Source organism: Telmatherina bonti, assembly GCF_933228915.1.
Source record: "Telmatherina bonti genome assembly, chromosome: 7".
Taxonomy (NCBI): Eukaryota; Metazoa; Chordata; class Actinopteri; order Atheriniformes; family Telmatherinidae; genus Telmatherina; species Telmatherina bonti.
Genome location: NC_136625.1, coordinates 30726298 through 30752828, shown reverse-complemented (window position 1 = coordinate 30752828; position 26531 = coordinate 30726298). Strand labels below are relative to the sequence as shown.

At 41.4% G+C, this 26531-nt stretch overlaps 2 long non-coding RNA genes across 2 annotated transcripts; both read left to right on the top strand.

The window, feature by feature from the left end:
- The first annotated feature begins 693 nt into the window (after window positions 1–693).
- Window positions 694–8507, top strand: LOC306758649. Its single transcript, XR_013771387.1, has 3 exons — window positions 694–744; window positions 849–932; window positions 6366–8507. It is a non-coding gene; the product is annotated as an uncharacterized lncRNA (long non-coding RNA).
- Window positions 8508–14483: 5976 nt separating this feature from the next.
- Window positions 14484–20356, top strand: LOC306758892. The gene is made up of 3 exons (XR_013771406.1): window positions 14484–14580; window positions 14685–14768; window positions 17804–20356. It is a non-coding gene; the product is annotated as an uncharacterized lncRNA (long non-coding RNA).
- The last annotated feature ends 6175 nt before the right edge of the window (window positions 20357–26531 follow it).

The window sequence follows — 26531 nt, the reverse complement described above, 5'->3', positions numbered from 1 at the left end:
AGATCCACGAGCTGCTTCGCTTTGATGATAAGCTGTTCTGACTGCACCGAATGCTGCAAAGGACAGTTTGCTTTTAAGCTTTGAAACATCAGAGTTTTATACTGTTATGTTTTAGTATTATTTTAACCAAACTATTTTTTATTGACATTCTTTTATTTTTCTAGATTTACCACTTGTTGCTGGTGGTGGACAGGCCGTTTTGGTGAAGCGTCTCCTTTGCAAGTGCTATGTGCATGCAACCCTCACCAGTCTTTCAATCGCATGGAGTGATGTTCTGGTGGGGTGATCTTTTTTATTTTTGAGACGCCACTTCTGCCTATTCCATCACCAGCCAGTCAAACCACCCTGATTTTAGTTGTTTTTATTTTCATTTAAATTTATTTTGAGTGGAACTTGTCTACTAGGTACTTGAACTTGTATAGTTGATTTCCATGGGTCACTCCCAAGCATAAAGCATGTCGTTTTTAATGTTTTACAGTGATCTGTATCATAACGTCACTGACCTTTGTCACAAACTAAACTGTGAGAAAAATTTGGTAAAAAATTCGTGAAATTATTGTGGTTGGACCATAGACTGTATACTTGACAAATAAATGCATTGGAGGCGCATAGGAGACCCATCCAAGATGGCGGCGCGATGAGACGTCAGCTTGACTGTGAGAGGCAGCCTGCCGGAAACGAAGAAGCAGAAGAAGAACGCCACAGCATTGCTTACACACAGGGTTTGTTTAATTTCCTCGCAAGGTATTTTCTGCACCATTATTTAATTGATAGCCTACTTTAAACAACCGCTGGTGAGTCCGATGTACTTTTTATACTGACTAATGTTCGTAATCTGCCCTCTGCAGAGACCAGCTCGCTGGGTAGAAATTACGCCACAGAAGGCTCAGATAAAGACGTTTTTAATCGAGGGAACCTCGTCAGGAGAGCAGGTGAGACTTTGCATCTCTTGGTGTGATACGTTTGGTTTAATAAGTAAGTGGCCGTATTATAGGGAATTATGTGGTTGTGATGTTTGGTGCTTAGTGAGGTTAAGTTGTTGGTGGGGCAAAACGGAGACTTTGTGGCGTTGCTTTCTCTGTGAGACTAAACTGATAAAGTTCCCCTAAAGAGAGTGAAATGAAAATGCTGTAATGTCCGACAGGACGTACTACAGAATGGAAGAAGAATTACTATGTAAACAGAATAGATTTTTTTTTAATTACCTGAAAAATGCCATTTTATTTTAAATGACTGTGATGCCCATTCACAGTATTGAGATCCTGTTCTTTAAAATTATTATTTATTATTCTGCCAAAGTTGGGCACACTACTCCTCCTGCATGCCACTTCAATCATTCAGATCTTAAACCCTGCAGCACCTTCAGGAGATGTGTGCTTCGACTGTTGTTATTTTAAATCTTTGTAGTTTTTGAGATATTTAGCATTTTGTAAAAATAAATTCAGCCTGGTTACTGTGAATGTCCATCGGGGCATTTCACACCTTGTGAATGCCCATAGCCTCATAGGGGCATTCACAGGATGTTTCTCAATTCAGGGTCTGCACACTATGTCGACTGCATGCGCCATAGTGGCGCCCCAAGTGCTGTCCCAATTCAAAGGCTCCTTCGAGTCCACCCTTCAAATCTACACTTCGTTTGGCTCCAGATTAGTTTAAAACGAAGGATACAAGACATGTATCCTAAGTGTGCTCTCCTATCCCTGAATTCATTGTGCTCTGATAGAAAAGAATGAGCAGCAGAGAGCCAGTGTAGGTACCACACCAGCCAGACTGTTTATTTATTTTGATGTATATACACATACATAATGGTCCCAGCAGACAAGCTGGGAGGACAGCGGCGTTGGGTCCAATAACCTCAAATTAATTTCATTCCAGTCGTCCTCAGATGCTTTCGTCCCCTTTCATAATAAAAAGGCTGAATTTATTACAGTCATTCAGATAATTGGAGACTGAAATAAGGAGCAATATTTAGAAATGTTCCAAATTAATATTCAGTGATATAAGACACTGTAATGTATTTGAGTTAAAGAACAAACTGGGAGGAACAGAAAACATCTGACTGGAGTGGAAACATCAAAGGATTTTGTTTTAAAAATATAGTTTATGAGTGATGTAACATATATTATTTTATCAAATTGGTTTGCTTTTTTAAAAAAAATCTTTCTTTTGAACCAGAATTCGAAAATAATGCCATGATTTTCATAAAAGTTTTATTTATTAATACTTCTGTCTATTTTAGCTTATTTCCCAGGCAGCTGTTATTCTCCGTCTTATTTTTTTTTATTTTTTTTATTTTTTTTTGTCTTGTCCAGCATTTAAGCAAGCAGACTGATGTTCTGGATGCTGTGTTCTGCTGAGCAAATTTATTTTGCCAAGGGGAACTTTTGTAGATGTAATGATCCCCTTGTATTTCTTGATTCTTATTTTATTTTTCAATTTGTTTTGGATAATAGCTTGTATTACAGAGTTTATGCTGCTGGACCCGACCGGAAAGGACAGGAAAGGGGCAGAAAGAGAACAGAAAAGAGAACATAAAAAAAACAAAAAAAAAACAAAAGAAAGAGATCAATGCATACATGTATATGCACATACATACCCACCTACATATATATGTATATACACTCGCACATACATTATATATATACATATATACATACATACATATACACATACATACACACACACACATATATATATATATATATATATATATATATATATATATATATATATATATATATATATATATATATATATACATATATACACATATACATACTCACATACATACACATACACACACATACACATACATATACATACATACACATACACTCACACATATGCATACATATATACATATCCATACACATGCATACATACACATACACATAAGTACACACACATACCCACCCACACACATAAATATATACACCCACACAAGCCAACTCTAGATTCGTGGAGAACAAAACCGTTGACAATCATGAGGACCAGAAACTAGCAAGTTAAGTCAAAAAGACAGAAAGAGAGCTACCTGCTGTTAGTGAATAAACTTGCTGGATGACTCAGTGACTGTGACACATGCAGAACATTCATGCAGAACATTCAGAGTGGAACGTGTTTAGAGAAGAGTGATCATGCCAATGTGACCCCGCCCGCCTACAGCTAGAGGAAGGCCAGGAGAACCCAGAGACCCGGGTAACCGTTATTCTCCGTCTTAAATGGGAGGGTATGAATACATATGAGGACGACTGTATATGTGTCTAACAAGGATGAGCTATCAGCCAGAGGAGAACTCGTTGAAACCACCTCCTCCACATTTGTAATTTAATCACAAAGGAAAATGAAGATAAATTAAATTACTGGTACCATTTTCTGTCATTTTAAAAATATTTTTGTGCCTTTTTGTGGAAGAATGGGATCAGTAGTTAGACTAGAAGAACATTCTTCTTGCAGAAGAGCCACTGTAAATGCCCTATTAGGCTGAATGATTGATAAGCAATCACAAAACTATTTGGTGAAGCAGCACAACTATCCAGCATGATTTATCATGTTACCGAATTGGGATTTGAACCAAGGAACATCTGAACGAGAGCCTGCTCGTTTAACAACTACACCAGCACAGCTCTAAGCTTCATCTTGCAGAAGCGTAAAAATCTTTCACCATTGGAATGCCAATGTTTTGTTTTGTTTTGTTTTTTTTAAACTTCCTGCAGTGTGGAATTGGCAAAAGAGCTTAAGACTAAAAATGTGATGTAGCACACAAGTTAGTTTTTGTCACCATAAGCATTAGGAGATGTACAGCCATCTGATAAGATTTATCAAGATCCATTTCCAGGGCTTGACTCATAACCTTCTGAATGATGGGGAATTCACTTTACCACTACACCACCACAGCTTTGGCTGATGCCCCGTAATCAACAGTATTGCAAAAAGATGTGAAAGGTTGAATTGCTGTCAAGAAGTTAAAGTTTTAAGTAGTTTGTAGGAACAACTACAATTCTGAAGACAGTAGTTAAACTGCATTAATCATTGAAGAAAATCATTGCAGAAAAGCATTTAAAATTGCCTGTGTAATCAGTTAAAGACTTTATTGTTCAACTGCATTTTCTGTTTTGTCTAATCAAGGGAAAGGAATTTTAAAAATTGACAAAAACTTGAATAACTTGAAAAGTTTAAATGTTACAAAGACCAAAAGTCACAGCACATATCTCCTGAATGGGCTGAAGCATTTGGAGAAGAAGCACAACCATCCAACTTGTTTAACATACTGCATTGGGATTTGAACTCACAAAAATGTAAACAAGAGCCTGTTCCTTTAACCACTACACCAGCACAGCTCTCGGCTGCACCCTGGCATGAAATCTTTTATGGGAATGGGTTTTTTTTTTTTTTAACTTGCAGCAGTGTGTAATCAGTGGTTGAACCTAAAATTCAAATGTGTGAAGAAGCACTAATGATTTATTAGCTTGCCTTTCTCAGCGTAGGCTGTTGTGGTATTGTGGTAAGATGAATTGTGATTCATTTCTTTTCATATGCTAACAAAAGCAAGCTAAGGATTCTTGTGTGCTACTTCACACATTTAAATGTTAAGCTCTTTTGCCAATTACACACTGCAGGAAAATTTAAAAAAACATTCCTATTCTATTGGTAATAGGAATTTGACGCTTCTGCTAGGGTGCAGCTAAAAACTGTGCCTGTGTAGTGGTTACAGAAATCAAGTTCAGCTTGAGTTCAGATTTTTGTGGGTTTGAATCCCTCTGCAGTACCTTGGTAAATCAAGGTGGATAGTTTTGCTTCTTCTCCAGATGGTTATGCAATTTGCTTAATAATTAGTCAACATAAAAGGGCATTCACAGTAGGGCTGGGCGATATGACCTTTTAGTAATATCCCGATATTTTTATGCCATGTCACAATATACGATATATATCTCAATATTTACCTTAGCCTTGAATTAATGCTTTGGTGCATACAATCACATCAGTAAGATGATTTTGTCTCTCCATTAAAACATAATTGTTCATACTGCATTAAGATATGCTGATTTTAAACATTCATGCCAAAAGGATGAAATTGTAACAAAGCAAACTGATCAAAACCACATTTATTGAACAGTTAAAGCAGTGGCAGAAACATGTAATTTTAAAACAAAATAAATTGCCTTTGCATGATGTAATAAATGCAACGTATGAAAATACGTGCTCTAGGGGGGGACTTTTCAAATGATGAACTATTATAAGGCTTTGCTTTATGGATACGTTTTTGAGTTGTCGTGTATTTTTTTTAATCGCAGAGTTTAACGTAGAAATCAGTCTTATAATCCAGGCAGAATGTCCTCGTATCGTCTCCAATAAACGGCTTCAGCCAGCTTTTAATTCAGGATTTGATTCCCACTCCTTTCTGTCCTTTCTAGAGACATGACGAGCTAGATAAATATGCTTGTGTCACACAGTGGATGAGGTGAGTAAGTGACAGAGGTTGTGAATGTAATCAAATATAATGAATTATTTTTGCGCGACGTGAAAAACTTTAAAATTTACGTCCCACTCTGTAATCCAGAGCGGGATCAGTGGCGGATTTGGCTGTTCATTGTGACTGTAGGTGGAGTCGTGCAGGTGTCCTCTCTGCTCCTCTGACTGGCTGCAGCTGCAGCCGGAGCGACAGAGTGCTTTAGGACGGGGAGAGACTCTCGTTCTGACAATAACATTACAATATGCGCTTTAAAGTCAGTCGCCAAAACACCAGGAAAGTCTCCAATAACTCCTGTAAAAGTTGCTAGATTTGTCGCTAGTCGCTTTTCACAAAAAGTCGCCAAATTTAGCGAGAAAGTGGCTACACGCTGCCTCTCATGACGTAGCATGTAGCTCACATTATGTATGTAACTAGGTGCGCTTGCTTTAACTCGCTGCAAAGCGGTGCAGAGTCGAGGAGTGAGAAAACCCCGCCCACAGCTAAAACAACTGCGTGACAACAGGATACTCGAATATGACAAATATAGGCATTTTCTATATTCGCACAGGGAACTAGCAACGATATATCGAGTATATTCGATATATCGCCCAGCCCTAATTCACAGTTGCTTCTCTGCAAGAAGAGCAAACTTTCTAGTGAAAGGTGCTCCCTTAAATTGCCACTAGATGGTACTCTAAGACCCAAAAAACTGCATTATCTTTAGTCTGTGGTGTTTTTTAGTAGATCAACAGGTCTGTCTTTGCTGTAGCTAAAGTTAAATAGTGGCAGATGGTTGAGGCAATATTCAAACATAATAATTCTATGATTAGATGAAGTTTAATAAGGAAATGTCTTATGGGTAGTTTTATCTGCAGGGTCTTGAAATCTAACATCATCTGTCTTTTTATTTTAGGGTTCCCTGAAGATGTGCAGCAGCAGTTGGTGATTACAGAGGAACTATGGCCAGCCAGATGGAGAGCAGTTCATGATGGGCTGGTTTACCAAGGATGATGGCTCCTGTGAAGATGATGAAAAATTTAGCCACTTTTATCAAACCCAAACCAAAGCCAACACAGAGGTAGAGGCTCTGATCAACAATCCTGCTGAACAGATTAGTTCAGAACCTGATAAAGAGGACTATAATTAACCAGTAATCCAGACCCAAGCACTTATTTACAACCTAGTGGTGCCAAAAAGGTTTAAGGCTCTTTAGAGAAAAATACGTTTGTCAGAAATTGGAACTGAAATGGAGGGTGATAATAAAGACTGGAATGACTGCAAGACACATGGGTCAGATGTAAACAGTGATGTGAAGTGTAACGCTGCCACAAAATCACTCGGCTCTGAATGTGGTGAAGAGTTTCACTCCCAAAGATCTCATCAGAGACACTTCACAAAAAGATCTTTCAGTTGTTTGAACAGTAAGAAATGTTTAAAAACTTTACAATGTGTCACTTTGCAAAAAAGAGTCCACTCAGGCAAAAATGATGTCAAATGTGAGATCTGTGGTGAAACCTGTCTTCATGAAGGGAATCTTAGAATGCACATGAAAATCCACACAGGAGACAAACCATTCAGCTGTGATGAATGTGGAAAAAGATTTAGTTATAAGTCGGACTTAAACAAACACATGAGAACCCACACGGGAGACAAACCATTCAGCTGTGATGAATGTGGACAAAGATTTAATCATAAGTCAAACTTAAGTAAACACATGAGAATCCACACAGGTGACAAACCATTCAGCTGTGATGAATGTGGAAAAAGATTTAGTTATAAGTCAGACTTAAACAAACACATGAGAACCCACACAGGAGACAAACCATTCAGCTGTGATGAATGTGGACAAAGATTTAGTCAGAGGTCAAGCTTAAACCAACACATGAGAATCCACACAGGAGACAAACCATTTAGCTGTGATGAATGTGGTCGAAGATTTAGTCAAAAGTCAGACTTAAGCAAACACATGAGAATCCACACAAGAGCAAGACCATTCAGCTGTGATGAATGTGGACAAAGTTTTATTCGAAAGACACACTTAAATCAACACATGAGAATCCACACAGGAGACAAACCATTCAGCTGTGATGAATGTGGACAAAGATTTAGTCATAACTCAAACTTAAATCAACACATGAGTATCCACACGGGAGCAAAACCATTTCCCTGTGAGGTTTGTGGCAAATTATTTAGTCACAAGACAAGCTTAGACCTACACATGAGTATCCACACACGAGCAAGACCATTTCCCTGTGAGGTCTGTGGTAAGTTATTTCGGTGGCGGAGTGCGTTGAAAGGACACATGCATGTCCACACAAAATAGAAGCTGTACAGATGCAGGATTTTTCTGCAAATATATCATTACAAATATATATACAATTTTACATTGTAGTTAATTACATTGTAGTCATGTGCTGGTTAAAACTTCATAAGGGTTGGCCATGATCGTTTCTTAAAAAAGAAATCCAGCTGAAGAAGTCTGACTCAAACCATCACCATCTCCTAATTGAGACTTTAAGACGTTCCAATCAGCCTTTTTTGATCTCGACTCATTCAAGACAGACTTGAACAAAAGTTTGTTGTGCTCTGGTTGCTGTGGGAATCTCCAGGAATGTGTTGGTCTCAATTTGTATTCCTTAAATATTAATGGACCTAGGACCTTCATTCTTTTGGACCCAAAGTTTCATTTTAAAATTTCTTGTATAACTTTATATTTGACTTTTTATTTAAGTATAAAATCGCACATATTTTTACATACAAACTTTCATCAAAATATGAAGCTTTATATTAATTTTGGAAATAAAGAGGACTGATATATTGGATTGAATTGTTCTCAGTTTTCTTTTCAATGGTGTAAATGGAAACTAAAAAAAATTTCTGACACAAATGTCGCCCTTTTCACTAATTTTTTCCTTCTTTAATCAGATACCATCCATTTTCTTAAGCCATCTCAAAATTACAGAACTTTGTCAACAAAACCAAACCCATCAGCCAACCTTTCCATGCACCACAAAAGTTCAGATCTAATAGGCACTGAGTAGTTCTATTTTGTAGTGATGGCAGAAATGGAACGTTTGCGAGACTGGATCGTTTGGAACAATTGTAAAAGATTTGATCTTTTGGAACATTCAGAACCCATTACCACAATGATACCTCGTGGCCAAAAAAAAGCATAATTTCAAATTATTGAACTCAATAAAATGGAACGTTTTTCTGTGTCCTGATGTGTTTGGTCTGTTGTAACTTCCATTTACTTTCTAGAGATGTCAATGTGGAATTATGGTCTTCAGCATCTCTTCAGTGTATTTCTGGATTGGAGAATGTAATTGGGGTCGAATTTCTTTACAAAACTCCTGAAACCATCAACATCCACAATTAAAAAGGGTTGTGGGTCCAATTAGGTAAGCTCTTTACCATCCCTGATACTTCTGGAGTCCACTGCAGAAACTGTTGCTAACCTCTGGGACCTGCCAATAGTAATAGCATAGGGACAACCCTGTCCCACATTTACCAGGGATCAAGCTACCTTACCCCCCCCTCTCCATTTTCCCCAAGAGGCTAAACCAGTGCATCACACGCCTGGTTCCGAGCAGACACTGGGATTTTAGCCCACAGAATCACTTCAATCTGTGCAGCTACAATTATGGGGAAATGACTGGCTAATCTAGCCGCAACTTGCCACTGGTTTGCAGCAAAGGCAACCCGAATGCATTGGCAGTCTATAAAAACAGAATTTCATTCTTTACTAAACAGGGACCTTGAATCTTCTCAGGACACCTTATATTTGCAAAAACGTTCTTCCCAGCAGTCAGCAATTACATTCATTATCAGCTCCAATGCAATCATCTTTAGCCACCACAATGCCACACGCTGCCACCAGTACCCCATGGGCCACAAAGTCTGTCACCATGTACCTCACCAACAGGATGTTAAGTCCATTTGCAGCTTTCCATTTAAGCCAGGGCAATTTCATACAATCTTTAACTTGATTACTCCCAAGGAGGCTCCTGCAAACACTCTCCTGTATGAGGGACAGGCGATCAGTAGGTGAATGAACTCTGCTAATCTGCCTGGAATGAACAGCATTCCCCAAAAAGCCTAATAATAATGGCTATCCGGCTGTTGAGGCCCTTCCACAGTTCACTGATCTAGAGGCCTAGTGCCGGCTCCACATAGTTTTTTATATATTTATATATATATATATATATATATATATATATATATATATATTCACATATATATATTCACATATACATATATATATATGCCAGTCATCGACCTCTATGATGACGAGCAACCTGGGCATGAATGTTCCCTTGCCCGGACGCGGGTTACCGGGACCCCCCTCTGGAGCCAGGCCTGGAGGTGGGGTACGAGAACGAGCGTCTGGTGGCCGAGCCTTCGCCCATGGGGCCCGGTCTGGCTCAGCCCGAAAGGGTTACATGGGCCCCACCTACCGTGGGCTCACCATCTGCGGGAGAAGCCGTAGGGGTCGGGTGCAATGTGAGCTGGGCGGCAGCAAGGGGCAGGGACCCTGGCGGTCCGATCCCCGGCTGCAGAAGCTGGCTCTAGGGATGTGGAACGTCACCTCTCTGGTGGGGAAGGAGCCTGAACTTGTGCGCGAGGTTGAGCGGTTCCGGCTAGATATAGTTGGACTCACCTCGACGCATGGCTTGGGCTCTGGAACCAGTACCCTCGAAAGGGGCTGGACTTTCTTCCACTCTGGAGTTGCTCATGGTGGGAGGCGCCGAGCAGGTGTGGGCATTCTCATCAGTCCCCAGCTTGGTGCCTGCACGTTGGGGTTTACCCTGGTGGATGAAAGGGTAGTTTCCCTCCACCTCCGGGTGGGGGAACGGGTCCTGACTGTTGTCTGTGCTTATGCGCCGAACAGCAGTTCAGAGTACCCACCCTTTCTGGAGTCCTTGGAAGGAGTGCTGGAGGGTGCTCCTTCTGGGGACTCCATTGTTCTGCTGGGGGACTTCAATGCTCACGTGGGCAATGACAGTGAGACCTGGAGGGGAGTGATTGAGAGGCATGGTCCCCCCCCTCTGAACCCAAATGGTGTTTTGTTATTGGACTTCTGTGCTCGTCATGGATTGTCCATAACGAACACCATGTTCCAACATAAGAGTGTCCATATGTACACCTGGCATCAGGTTTCCCTGGGCCGCAGTTCGATGATCGATTTTGTAGTTGTATCGTTGGACCTGCGGCCACATGCCTTGGACACTCGGGTGAAGAGGGGGGCGGAGCTGTCAACTGATCACCACCTGGTGGTGAGTTGGCTCAGATGGTCGGGGAGGAAGCCGGTCAGATCTGGCAGGCCCAAACGTGTTGTGAGGGTCTGTTGGGAACGTCTGGCTGAGTCCCCTGTCAGAGTGAGCTTCAACTCCCACCTTCAGCAGAGGTTCGAACATGTCCCGAGTGAGGCGGGGGACATTGAGTCCGAACGGGCTGTGTTCCGTGCCTTTGTTGCTGAGGTGGCCGGCCGGAGCTGTGGCTGTAAGGTCGTTGGTGGAGAAGGAGTCCTATCGGGCCTTCTTGGCCTGTGGGACTCTGGAGGCAGCTGATGGGTACCGGCGGGCTAAGCAGCATGCGGCTTCGGCTGTTGCCGAGGCAAAAACTCGGGCATGGGAGGAGTTCGGCGAGGCCATGGAGAAAGACTTCTGGACGGCTTCGAGGAGATTCTGGTCCACCATCTGGCGGCTCAGGAGGGGGAAGCAGTGCTCCATCAATGCTGTGTACAGTGGAGATGGGGAGCTGCTGACCTCAACTCGGGATGTAGTGGGTCGGTGGAAGAAATACTTCGAAGACCTCCTCAATCCTACCAACACGTCTTCCGATGAGGAAGCAGAGCTGGTGGACTCGGGTGGACTCTCCTATCTCTGGGGCTGAAGTTGCTGAGGTGGTCAAAAAGCTCCTTGGCGGCAACGCCCCGGGGGTGGATGAGATCCTCCCGGAGTTCATTAAGGCTCTGGATGCTGTGGGGCTGTCCTGGCTGACATGCCTCTGCATCATTGCGTGGACATCGGGGGCAGTACCACTGGATTGGGAGACTGGGGTGGTGGTCCCCCTTTTTAAGAAGGGGGACCGGAGGGTGTGTTCCAATTACAGGGGAATCACACTCCTCAGCCTCCCTGGTAAAGTCTATTCAGGGGTCCTGGAGAGGAGGGTCCGCCGGATAGTCGAATCCCGGATTGAGGAGGAGCAGTGTGGTTTTCGTCCTGGTCGCAGAACAGTGGACCAGCTCTATACCCTCTCTGGGGTCCTGGAGGGGGCATGGGAGTTTGCCCAACCAGTCTACATGTGTTTTGTGGACCTGGAGAAGGCATTCGACCGTGTCCCCCGGGGGCTCCTGTGGGGGGTACTCTGGGAGTATGGGGTACCGGACCCCTTGTACGGGCTGTCCGGTCCCTGTACGACAGGTGTCAGAGCTTGGTCCACATTGCCGGTAGTAAGTCGGATTCGCTTCCGGTGAGGGTTGGACTCTGCCAAGGCTGCCCTTTATCACCGATTCTGTTCATAACTTATATGGACAGAATTTTTAGGTGCAGCTGAGGTGTTAAGGGGATCCGACTTGGTGGCCTCAGGATTGGGTCCCTGCTTTTAGCGTATGACGTGGTCCTGTTGGCTTCATCTGGTCGTGATCTCCAGCTCTCGCTTGAGCGATTCGCGGCCGAGTGTGAAGCGGCTGGGATGGGAATCAGCACCTCCAAATCTGAGACCATGGTCCTCAGCCGGAATAGGGTGGATTGCCCTCTCCGGGTCGGGAGTGAGGTCCTGCCTCAAGTGGAGGAGTTTAAATATCTCGGGGTCTTGTTCACAAGTGAGGGGGAAGGATGGAGCGCGAGATCGACAGACGGATCGGTGCGGCATCTGCAGTAATGCGGGCTCTGCGCCGGTCTGTCGTGGTGAAGAAGGAGCTGAGCCAGAAGGCGAAGCTCTCAATTTACCAGTCGATCTACGTTCCTACCCTCACCTATGGTCATGAGCGGTGGGTCGTGACCGAAAGTACGAGATCTCGTATACAGGCGGCTGAAATGGGTTTCCTCCGCAGGGTGGCCGGGCTCACCCTTAGAGATAGGGTGAGGAGCTCGGTCATCTGGGAGGGGCTCAGAGTAGAGCCGCTGCTCCTCCGCATCGAGAGGAACCAGTTAAGGTGGCTCGGGCATCTGGTCAGGATGCCTCCTGGACCCCTCCCTGGTGAGGTGTTCTAGGCACGTCCCTCTGGGAGGAGGCCCCAGGGAAGACCCAGGACACGCTGGAGGGATTATATCTCTCGGCTGGCCTGGGAACGCCTCGGGATCCCCCCCGCAGAGTTGGCAAATGTGGCTGGGGAGAGGGAAGTCAGGACTTCCCTGCTTAAGCTGCTGCCCCCGTGACCCGACCCCGGATAAGCGGCAGAAGATGGATGGATGGATGGATATATATATATATATATATATATATATATATATATATAGATATAGATATAGAGATAGAGATAGATATATATATATATATATATATATATAGATAGATAGATATAGAGATAGATAGATATAGATAGATATAGATAGATATATATCCATCCATCCATCCATCTTCTGCCGCTTATCCGGGGTCGGGTCGCGGGGGCAGCAGCTTAAGCAGGGAAGTCCAGACTTCCCTCTCCCCAGCCACATTTGCCAACTCTGTGGGGGGGATCCCGAGGCGTTCTATCAAAGTAGATAGATCAACCCAACATTTTAGGCAATGATTCCCACTTTTAGGGATGCAAAACTTTGTAGTGAGTCCTCAGAGCCTGTGAATAAAGGCACAAATAGCATTGTGAAATGTGACAATATCTTCAAAGAATACGTTAATATTCTCAATTTAAATAATAAAATAACCCTCATTGAAGAAATAAAGATTAGCGTTCATTGAGCAAATACGCCCCCTGCTCTCCCAATAAAGTTGGAACCAGTTGAACGACAGAATAGTCCGGTGGCCCAGACACTCGCTAGCATGCAGAGTAGTCCGAGTCCAGCCAATGCGGCCGCACAATCATACACAGTAAATAACCCAAACTCCAAGAAGATATTCTTAGATATTTTTTTTAGGTTATTAAAATTAAAAGTAGCCAACATCATTATCCCGGCGCTATTTGCATTAGGACCCATTTGCTGTCCGAATTACCGCCTGAAGGGAAAAAATGCTATAATGGAGATATTTTGAAAGCTTTTAAAAATATGTATTTCTTAAAATTCTAACATTTTTTGTAATGTCTAATAAACACTTAGACCAGACATGGCCTATTTCAGCATTTATTTGTGACAAAGGCAACAACGGCAGAGACCGACATAAACCAACAGCATTGACCAACAACAGAAAGCAACGACATTAGCCAATCAGAAGGTAAAGACGTGCAGCGAAATACAAAGTCTACATATGCAGCAAACACAAATGCAACAACATACATGTACAACATTTACATGATCCAACATTTATATGTGCAATAAATAGATATGCAACAGATACATGTACATATACAACATGTACATGTATCTGTGCAATAAATAGATATGCAACAGATACATGTACATATACAACATGTACATGTACAACATGTACATATGCAAGAAATACATACGCAATATTGACACATACAAAAAGCAACAACACTTGTCAAAAACATTAGGCCATAGACATGTACCAAAGACACATTGGAACGACATAAACCAACAACATGTACACATATTACATATACTTTTTTTTTTTACACAAGCGGAACCCCATATTTAGTAGATTATTCATTGTGTTAACATTATTTATTAACCAATTATGTAGAAAGGTGTTTTGTTTGTGTGTAATATATTCGCGTTGTTCCACAGAAAACAGTTATGTGGGGAAACTACGTTGAATCTGCAGCAAGACTCGAAAGCAGTGACCCATCCAATATGGCGGTGCCGCTCTTTCATTCGCCAGTGCTCAATGAGGCGTCTATGTATTTATGATGTCTATGTTCGCCCTGCTGCAGTCACAAATTCTGATAGGTCACAGATTTAGTTGTAACACCGGAAACGAAGAAGAAGCAGAAGAAGATGAACGCCACAGCCTTGTTTATTAGTGAATAAAGATCTCGAGGATTTGTTTAATTTCCTCGCAAGGTATTTTCTGCACCATTATTTAATTGATAGCCTACTTTAAACTACCGCTGGTGAGTCCAAAGTACCTTTTATACTGACTAATGTTCGTAATCTGCCCTCTGCAGAGACCAGCTCGCTGGGTAGAAATTACGCCACAGAAGGCTCAGATAAAGACGTTTTTAATCGAGGGAACCTCGTCAGGAGAGCAGGTGAGACTTTGCATCTCTTGGTGTGATACGTTTGGTTTAATAAGTAAGTGGCCGTATTATAGGGAATTATGTGGTTGTGATGTTTGGTGCTTAGTGAGGTTAAGTTGTTGGTGGGGCAAAACGGAGACTTTGTGGCGTTGCTTTCTCTGTGAGACTAAACTGATAAAGTTCCCCTAAAGAGAGTGAAATGAAAATGCTGTAATGTCCGACAGGACGTATTACAGAATGGAAGAAGAATTACTATGTAAACAGAATAGATTTTTTTTTAATTACCTGAAAAATGCCATTTTATTTTAAATGACTGTGATGCCCATTCACAGTATTGAGATCCTGTTCTTTAAAATTATTATTTATTATTCTGCCAAAGTTGGGCACACTACTCCTCCTGCATGCCACTTCAATCATTCAGATCTTAAACCCTGCAGCACCTTCAGGAGATGTGTGCTACGACTGTTGTTATTTTAAATCTTTGTAGTTTTTGAGATATTTAGCATTTTGTAAAAATAAATTCAGCCTGGTTACTGTGAATGTCCATCGGGGCATTTCACACCTTGTGAATGCCCATAGCCTCATAGGGGCATTCACAGGATGTTTCTCAATTCAGGGTCTGCACACTATGTCGACTGCATGCGTCATAGTGGCGCCCCAAGTGCTGTCCCAATTCAAAGGCTCCTTCGAGTCCACCCTTCAAATCCACACTTCGTTTGGCTCCAGATTAGTTTAAAACATAGGATACAAGAGATGTATCCTAAGTGTGCTCTCCTATCCTTGAATTCATTGTGCTCTGATAGAAAAGAATGAGCAGCAGAGAGCCAGTGTAGGTACCACACCAGCCAGACTGTTTGTTTATTTTGATGTATATACACATACATAATTGTCCCAGCAGACAAGCTGGGAGGACAGCGGCGTTGGGTCCAATAACCTCAAATTAATTTCATTCCAGTCGTCCTCAGATGCTTTCGTCCCCTTTCATAATAAAAAGGCTGAATTTATTACAGTCATTCAGATAATTGGAGACTGAAATAAGGAGCAATATTTAGAAATGTTCCAAATTAATATTCAGTGATATAAGACACTGTAATGTATTTGAGTTAAAGAACAAACTGGGAGGAACAGAAAACATCTGACTGGAGTGGAAACATCAAAGGATTTTTTTAAAAATATAGTTTATGAGTGATGTAACATATTATTTTATCAAATTGGTTTGCTTTAAAAAAATCTTTCTATTGAACCAGAATTAGAAAATAATGTCATGATTTTCATAAAACTTTTATTTATCATAACTTTGGTGCATTTTAGCTTATTTCCCAGGCAGCTGTTATTCTCCGTCTTAAATGGGAGGGCATGAATACATATGAGGACGACTGTATATGTGTCTAACAAGGATGAGCTATCAGCCAGAGGAGAACTCATCGAAAGCACCTCCTCCACGTTTGTAATTTAATCACAAAGGAAAACTAGAAAAAGCTATTATTGAAATAATAGCAACTGTGAATTCCCATTTATTGAACTATGCTGAATGATTGAAATAAAATTGCACAAGTAAAAGAAATTGGGAAAAAAAATAGCACAACTGATACTTATTGTTCTTATCGCCCCACAGCGGGATTGAACCCATGAACTTCTGTATTGAAGCACACTGACTTACTCATGATGCCAGTAGTACTCTTAGTTGCACCTTGAAAAAAGCCTTCAAATGTTTTCCATTGGGAGGGGAATGTCTTTTTTTTTCACTTCCAGCAGGGTGTAATTAGCGGGATTGCAAAAACATATGCAAGGTTGAACTAAACTCCAGTGAAGGTGTGAAAGATTTGTTTCATGTGAAAAACTTTTTTTTAATGTGTTTAAGTTTTATCAAAGTGTTGAAATGTTGCAGGGAGCAGTGCTGGAACAAATCCTTCATATTTAACTGTGACATTTGCAAATAATTTCCTTTGCTCCTTGAAGTGCGCAGCTGAGACCAATAGTTCACGGTGAGCAGCCTGCAGAACTGCATGCCATCACACAAGCAACAGCCAACAAACGACAATGGAGCTATATGTTAAATGCTGCATTTGAACCCGTGCCCTATATGTGTACCTGTGTACCGGTGCACAAAATGGACCAATTGCTGAGCTGATTTTCGTTTTGTCCAATCGCTGGAGAGGACTTTAACATTTGGCAAAAATGTGAATAACTTGAAAAGTTTACATGTTAGAAAGACCAAAAGTCATAGCACATATCTCCTGACTGGGCTAAAGAGTTTGATACTTGAATGGTTGAAGTATAGGAGGATTCAAAGATTTCAAAGATTTTGCAAGAAAAACAATGGAGACTGGGACCGAGACAAACCGGACACTGCAAACCGGTGCAGAGCTCTGTAACCCGCATCGAAGCTGTTTTCAGCTCATTATGCAAAATTTTTCATCACTTCCTTTTTTCATTATTTTGATTTATTTAATACTTTATCAGATTGCAAATGATACTGCACATCTGCTAGCTGGAAGAATGTGCTGCTGCAGTGTCAGAAGGAGATGCTTTATGTACAAGCTGGTTTATTCACCATACAATAGTGGTGATAAGGTTATGTTGTGCTTTCTACATACCAAAACAGTCATATCATAATGAAGTTACAGTCCTACACCATTATTTCAATTAGCTACACCAGTGCTCTATGAAAGGCCAGAAATTTGTGTTTGTTATTCATGCAAATATTATTCTTTATTTAATTTCAGACTGCACACATATGCATACCATAACGAAGTGGATGTGAATATTAATTTAATCTATTGTGCTGCGGTGTTTTAATAAGCCTTAGTGTGTGAAGTAAAGCACTGGACTTCATGAACTTGTATGAACCTACCTTCCTTGTGTTCTGGCCGACACACCCCCAAACATATCATCTTTCCTATACAGTCCACCCTACGCCTCCACTATTTCAGTTTTACAAATAAGCTACAACTTTGGATGAGATGGTCAGTTGTGGAAATGTTTTTTGGGGACGTATTTCTGCTGTGTGGTCTTGAAATCCAGCTTTATCTGTCTTTTTATTTTAGGGTTCCCTGAAGATGTGCAGCAGCAGTTGGTGATTACAGAGGAACTATGGCCAGCCAGATGGAGAGCAGTTCATGATGGGCTGGTTTACCAAGGATGATGGCTCCTTGTGAAAAAAATTTGGTCGTAACCAGCTCACCTTCATCAAACCCAAACTAATGGCAACACAGAGGTAGAGGCTCTGATCCACAACCCTGCTGAACAGATTAGTTCAGAACCTGATGAAGAGGACTATAATTAACCAGTAATCCAGACCCAAGCACTTATTTACAACCTAGTGGTGCCAAAAAGGTTTAAGGCTCTTTAGAGAAAAATACGTTTGTCAGAAATTGGAACTGAAATGGAGGGTGATAATAAAGACTGGAATGACTGCAAGACACATGGGTCAGATGTAAACAGTGATGTGAAGTGTAACGCTGCCACAAAATCACTCGGCTCTGAATGTGGTGAAGAGTTTCACTCCCAAAGATCTCATCAGAGACACTTCACAAAAAGATCTTTCAGTTGTTTGAACAGTAAGAAATGTTTAAAAACTTTACAATGTGTCACTTTGCAAAAAAGAGTCCACTCAGGCAAAAATGATGTCAAATGTGAGATCTGTGGTGAAACCTGTCTTCATGAAGGGAATCTTAGAATGCACATGAAAATCCACACAGGAGACAAACCATTCAGCTGTGATGAATGTGAAAAAAAATTTATTCATAAGTCAAACTTATACAGACACATGAAAATCCACACTGGTGACAAACCATTCAGCTGTGATGAATGTGGACAAAGATTTAGTCGCAAGACAACCTTTAACCAACACATGAGAATCCACACAGGAGACAAACCATTTAGCTGTGATGAATGTGGAAAAAGCTTTAATCATAGGTCAAACTTAAACCGGCACATAAGAATCCACACAGGAGACGAACCATTCAGCTGTGATGAATGTGGAAAAAGCTTTAGTCATAAGTCAAACTTAAACCTACACATAAGAATCCATACAAGAGACAAACCATTCAGCTGCGATGAATGTGGACAAAGATTTAGTCAAAAGTCAGACTTAAGCAAACACATGAGAATCCACACAAGAGCAAGACCATTCAGCTGTGATGAATGTGGACAAAGATTTATTCGAAAGACACACTTAAATCAACACATGAGAATCCACACAGGAGCAAAACCATTCAGCTGTGATGAATGTGGACAAAGATTTAGTCATAACTCAAACTTAAATCAGCACATGAAGATCCACACAGGAGCAAGACCATTTCCCTGTGAGGTCTGTGGTAAGTTATTTAGGTGGCAGAGTGCATTGAAAGGACACATGCATGTCCACACAAAATAGAAGCTGCACAGGATTTTTCTGCAAATATATCATTATAAATATATATACAATTTTACATTGTAGGTAACTACATTGTAGTCATGTGCTGATTAGAACTTCATAAGGGTTGGCCATGATAGTTTCTTAAGAAAGAAGTCCAGCTGAAGAAGTCTGACTCAAACCATCACCATCTCTTAATTGAGATTTAAGATGTTTCATTCAGCCATTATGGATCTAAACTCATTCAAGACAAACTTAGAACAAAAGTTTGTTGTGCTCTGTCTTTCTGTGGGAATCTCCAGGAATGTGTTGGTCTCACTTTGTATTCCTTAAATATTAATGGACCTCAGACCTCATTCTTTTAGACCCATAGTTTCATTTTAAATTTTTTTTAAATTTTTTATTTGATGTTAAAATCAGACATTTTTTACACACAAACCTTCATCAAAATATGAAGATTTATATTAATTTTGGAAATAAAGAGGGGACTGATATTTTATTGGATTAAATTGTTCTCTGTTGTTCTCCAGCTAAAGTTACCATGCTAATTTGGCAGGGATGCATTTAACCACGACAATGGAACTTAATTCTTATTTTGATGAGCCAGAATTATTCCAATTAACAAGATTTTCATGTAATCAGCTTCTTCAAATATCCCAAGTTTTAATAATTATTGTTACTTACTTTATGATAATTTTATTTTATGGAATAATTCTATTTACACTTCATACTTAAATACTCTCACTTCACACCATTTTTATTGCTACATTTTTGTTTGTCTATAAACCATCAGTTTTCTTTTCAATGGTGTAAATGGAAACTAAAATAAATTCCTAACAAATGTCACCCTTTTCACTCATTTTTCCTACTTTAATCAGATACCATACATTTTCTTAAGCCCTCTCAAAGTTACAGAACTTTGTAAACAAAACCAAACCCATCAGCCAACCTTTCCATGCAGCCTGCACTAACTTTTTGCTTCTTGGTGAGCTGTGATTCAGGTGGTGAACAGGGAGCTCAATGAGCTGATGGTAGTTTGTGTTTTATACATTTGTTCAATGGTCAAGAGAGTGTCTTGTTGCTTTTATGAGGGTTGAAAAACGTATGTTTGCCAAGAAGAAAACCAAAAAAAAAGAAAATCTTTGAGTACAATACATTTTTTTCTGAGCCCTGAGGATCATCTACACTCACCGCACCACAAAAGTTCAGATCTAATAGGCACTGAGTAGTTCTATTTTGTAGTGATGGCAGAAATGGAATGTTTGCAAGATTGAATCGTTTGGAACAATTGTTCCAATAAAAGATTTGATCTTTTGGAACATTCAGAACTTGTTACCACAGTGATACCTAGTGGCAAAAAAAAGCATTTCAAATTATTGAACTCAATAAAATGGAACGTTTTTCTATGTCCTGATGTGTTTGGTCTGTTGTAACTTTATTTTAGTTTCTAGAGATGTCAGTGTGGAATTATGGTCTTCAGCATAATTTCAGTGTATTTCTGGATGGGAGAATGTAATTGGGGTCAAATTTCTTTACAAAACTCCTGAAACCATCAACATCCACAGTTTAGAAAGGTTGTGGGTCCAAATAGGTCAGGTCTTTACCATCCCGGATACTTCTGGAGTCCACTGCAGAAACAGTTGCCAACCTCTGGGACCTGCCAAGAGTAATAGCATAGGGACACACATTCCTGACTCTTACCTGAATACGCCCCTGTCCCACATTTACCAGGGCTCGAGCTACTTCAACCCCCCCCCCCCATTTTCTCCAAGGGTCTAAACCAGTGCATCACACGCCTGGTTCCGAGCAGGCACTGGGATTTTAGCCCACAGAATCACTTCACTCTGTGCAGCTACAATTATGGGGAAATGACTGGCTAATCTTGCCGTAACTTGCCACTGGTTTGCAGCAAAGGCAACCCGAATGCATTGACAGACTATAAAAACAGAATTTCATTCTTTACTAAGCAGGGACCTTGAATCTTCTCAGGACACCTTATATTTGCAAAAACGTTCTTCCCAGCAGTCAGCAATTACATTCATTATCAGCTCCAATGCAATCATCTTTAGCCACCACAATGCCACACGCTGCCACCAGTACCCCATGGGCCACAAAGTCTGTCACCATGTACCACCAAGTCCATTTGCAGCTTTCCATTTAAGCCAGGGCAATTTCATACAATCTTTAACTTGATTACTCCCAAGGAGGCTCCTGCAAACACTCTCGCTAAACAGAGTAACCTGAGATCCTGTGTCTACTAAGCACTTAACATTTACCACATCTACCAGGGGACAATCTCCAGTTAGCCTAGCTTTAAGGCTGCAATCAGTTGGGTCGCTGGGAAGGGGTCCGGACACTTGACCCATAGTGGCCAGGATTTCTAAAAATCCTGACCAGAGGTCTTGGAGGGGCATCTGCAACTGATGTGACCAATTTGTTCATATTCAAAAGCTGCATATAGGGCCCACTTAAACTTGAAGTTGTTACAAGGCGTCCTAGGTCTGGGGTTTTGATTCGGGTGCTGAGGGACATCAGAGGAGTTAAGAGGGGCTCTTCTTAATTCTTCTAAAATAGTCTTTGTCATAGCAGACATTTGTTCTTTCACGTCATTCATAATTTCAGCACAGAACTGTTTCTTCCAGTCGGTTGCTAACTTCAGGCCTGAAAGTGATTTTCTACCAATTGCTAAACAGTCATATAGAAACCAGGGTTCTGCCTGTTCCTCCTCCAGGGCCAGAGCCTTCATTTTTACTTCCTCAAAAGTAAGCTGTGGTCGTTTACACACCTGCCGCCTGAGCTCTCGACAGATGGGGCCCTTCTTTAAGTCCATCACAAACTGGTTCCTTAAAACGAAATCTCCTTGTTCCAAACCCATGGTGTCTTTCTACATTTACCTAGAAAACAGTTCACGTAATCTTAAGGAAAAAGCTCTCAATGACTGATTAGACTCTTGTCTGCAATTAAGAAATTGAGTTCTAAAGTGGAGAAGTGTATTGCCTCCATACAGTTCAGAGAGCAAGTCAAAAATCATTTTGGATGTGTCTGTCAGTTCTTTCTAATGCCAAGATTTCCTGTTTCGCTCCCCATCAAAGAATTCAAGGACTAAGGGGAGCATTTTATATGAAGGGACCTGTATGAGGGACAAGCGATCAGTAGGTGAATGAACTCTGCTAATCTGCCTGGAATGAACAGCATTCCCCAACGAGCCTAATTTTAATGGCCATCTTGCCATAGAGCACGACAGAGAGCTCCTGGGAGAGGTGGAAGCCGAGAGTGAAGGCCGGGGAGGCCAACTCTGACGGCAGGGATGGAGTAGGCCAACTACAGGAAAAGGACACGAAAAGAACGCGGCAGAGACGGGGACGCTACGGGAAAGAGAGAGGACGCCTTGGCCAACACGGGAGGGGTGACACTACACCCCTCCGCTAAGCTAAGTACTCTCTCCTATTCAACTCGCTTGAAGGGTGGATGACCACGAGTCCAAATGCCTGGTTTATTGCATAGTTTTTATTTGTTGTGACATCGGGCTTAGACTTTCTCCCTTGGTTGCAGTTGATCCGATGTTGGGCATTTGGAGGAGTGGTCACAGCCCTAGAGGGATCCGGACAGCCGACCACCAAAGGAGCATACCCTCTCGCATCGATGAGACCCAGAGAAGGAAAAGAACTCGGACTCCCCTTTTTAACCTTCTGGCTTTTAATAAACTGTGTGCCCATTTTACTGTAAGGACCCTGTGTGCTGACTGGCAGTTTGCTCCTCGGAAGAACTGGTTATTGGTTCATTCGGGGTGAAGAAATCTCTCTACCTCTGTTACATATACATACACAAGTGTGTGTGCGTGTATGTTTATTTGTTTATATTTAGATATGATGTAATTGAATGATCGAATACAGGAAAAAAATATTTAGAAGCCAATAAACAGAAAAACTGCATATAAAAATTTGCGCTTCTTTCTTGTCATTTAAATGTTGGTCAAAGAAACTGACAACAAATCAAGGTCTGAAAAAGTGCAAGTGTTGAGAGTTTGCCTGCTGCAACATACCTTACTCAAATCAATGAGTAATTAGCAGTTTGATGTCAATTTCTGCACAAGTCTGCTAATTAAGTGTGATGTGTGTCAGGTGGGTTGCAACAGGGAAACTAACACCACTTCCAGGATTCCCTTGAGAGTTGGAGTTGCCCTCCCCTGCTTTAGAAGCTTTGCTCTGGCAAACAAGTGGGGCTGTGAATTTTAATTGAAAATTCAGAAAGATGGTTAGTGAGGCTATAACACATATGAACAGTGACCAGGCTGTCATTAGCAATCAAATGTCGGGACACACATTCCCATTTAAGTTTAAATGGAATTTTAAAATTTCAAATTCAGATGGAAATTTTCATTTGGGATAAGGATATAAATTCCTTTTAATTTAGTTAATACCAATATACTTATTCACAGGGTCGGACTTACCATTAGGCAAACTAGGCTGTTGCCGAGGGCCCCCAGTTTTTTAGGGCCCAATGAAACTGGTCATACACTTATGGTTATTTATTACTTAGTTACTTATTACTAACATGTTTTTGATTAAAATGCATTCGCTAAACTGCCAGCAGAATGCTTATTATATTGTGTGTCTCGGGGGGCCCCCCTTCATTCTCCACTATATTGAATCAGTCCATTGTACTACACATCTGCAGAAAGGACAACAAACCATATTAAAACAAATGGCATGAGGCAAAAACAAATAAGAGATGAAAAAGAGTTATCTCACAGTGATGCTATAAAGTGAACAGAGAGGAGAAAAGCAGAAAGCTGCCCTCAAAGTTACATTTAGTGACAATACTGTAGTGAGCGGGAGCTGCTCTGGTGATTAGGTGAGTGAGAGCAGCTCTGTTGATTAGGCGAGTGGCAGCACCTGGGGTAGAGCAAGCAGAGGTGACAAAAGGACTGAGTCAGCGTGTGTGAGGTGTTCTGGGGAGAGGAGCTTGGTGATAGTTATCGGGTGGTTACCCAGCCAAGCAACCGTCTAGTGCTCAGTGGGCCTGGTGGGAGGGTGCCGATCGCAGCTGTGTAGGGCTGCCGGCGGCGAAGACAGTTAGGGGGACTGTAGGGGGAGTTCACCATCCAGGCAGGGATAGGAGGAGTCAGGGAAATATATAGGAGCACGCTCTTCCACTCCCCAGCCAGAGGAGAGGTAGTCCTGCCGTCAGTGGAGGCCTCATTGCGCTGGGCCAGCATCTGCCTGTGACAGCTAATTGCGTCGGACCAGCGCCAAAGCTCAGACCCCGTGGGAGGGTCTCGACCCAGGGGAAAGCTAAGTAGTCTTTTTAATTCTATACATTGTATGAATGTGCGGTGTGAGTGTAGGAAAGTTTTAATGGTGTTGCTTGCACCCAGTATTGGACCGTGTAGGAGTTGTTAGATTAGGAGTTGGATGCTGCCGCGGTTTGCCCTACGGTGAGACCAGGGATGGGTGGGTCCTAAGAGTTCCCTCCGTATTGGTGAGTCTGCTGTGTGGGTGTAAAAGTGGTTGGAGTGCTGTGTTGTGGAGTGGGTGGGTTTGAGGCGTTGCCTTGTGGCTCCTCCCACTGTGGCCGTGCACTAAAGGGAGCAAGTGACTGGCTCAAATACAAACTGCTATCGAACTGCTATCTATCGAATCCCATACAGGTCTGAGACTGGTTGCCTTATGAACTATACAAAATAAAGGTTGTGTTCGTATTACCTTTTTTGCCTCCTTATTCATTCTGCCGGGACCTCTGCCTAAGTGCAGGAATATTACAATACCTTCTTTGCAGCAAGTCAACTAACAATGTCGACATCTGTTGGGGAGGGTCCGTCATGTGGAGGTGAATGACGAGTATGAAAAGTATTTCTTTATCTCATTAAAGAAGAGAAAGCTTTGAATTTCCTATATTTGTGATAGAGGATGTGAAATAAAATATTTTGTTGTCGTCTTTTTTATACATTTAATTTCCAGGAAAATTTCAGTCTTCAGGGCTCTTTCTAAAATCACACGTTTTACAGGTAATTTTGGCAGGTGTTCTCAGCCTTTAAAGGCAGAGTATGTAAAATTTCAAGGCGATTCTTTCCACCACCAGGTGGCAAACACCAGGTCGTGAGTAAAACCACAAAACTGCTACCTCCACAAACGACCACAGGTTGGCAGTAATGAGCAAAACTCGCTCCTCACCCCTCCTCCTTGCAAGCTCCAATGAGGGCAGGAATCGCTTGTGAGCTGTAGCTCAGAGCCACTCTCCAATAAATGGGCTTATACTCACCCTACTGGTGGAAAAAAAAAAGTTGGGTTTTTTTTGTTTTGTTTTTTTTGACTGGTCAGAAAACATTCAAGAAGGATCTTTGTCATTAATTAAACTTGTAATTGAATAACGCATCAAATATGGACAGACTGGAACCTACATGTTTAAAAAAAAACTAATTATGATTGTCGTTATTTTTTTAGTTTATTTTGAAAATATTGAAAATCTTACATACTCTACCTTTAATGTGTTAAGTTATGCATTCAAAACATTAGAAACTTATGTTAACAAAAGCCTGACCAATATATCAGCTGGCCGATAAATTTGGCCCTTGATAGCCTTTTTCAAAATAATCATCAGCTGTAATTTTGCTGATTAAATGTCCAAAGCCCTGGCAATTTTATTTTTTTTATTAAAAGCGACTAGTGACAAATCTAGCGACTTTTACTGGACTTATTACAGACTTTTCTGGTGTTTTGGACACTGACTTGAAAGCACATATTGTTCAGCAGTTACTGTAACGAACGAACATCGGGAGCCTCTCCCCGTCCTAAAGCACTCCCAGGTGGCCAGTCTCAGTAGGCTCCAGCTTCAGGTCAATGTAGAATAATTGCAGTACGATTGTGGACAACATAGGTTATACCATGGTTAAAACTGGCTGTATTATTTTTGTATAAACGCACACATAGTTCGGCAAGTTAAATCCCTCTAATATCTCACTGTCATGGAGCGTCAGCAATGCATTAATCAGCTGATTCAGATCAGCTGTCTTTTAACAGGTGAATCAGAGAAACGCGCTGAAGCCAGTCAGCAGTTGTTTGGGATAAAAACTACATCCAGGCCAACATGAAATTGTTTGTATAATTTAGCATATTTAGCCAATGTTGTAAAAAATAAATACAAATTTGTTATTAAATGTTTATGGTATAAGCGGATTGAACAATGCGCATTAGACGGTTACAATGCCCCGACGCCAAGTTGACAACACCACGACGCACAACATTTTTTAATCCTTACATTTATTTATCTAATCAGTTTTCATCAGTATTTACACTTTGCCAAGACAAAGCTTCATGTTATTTGTCTGTTTTCTAAAATTTGTGGAATCCTAAAGACATGGTTTAAAAGTCACGGTTTATTAACTATATTCATGTTGTTCAAGATAATGGATAATTGTG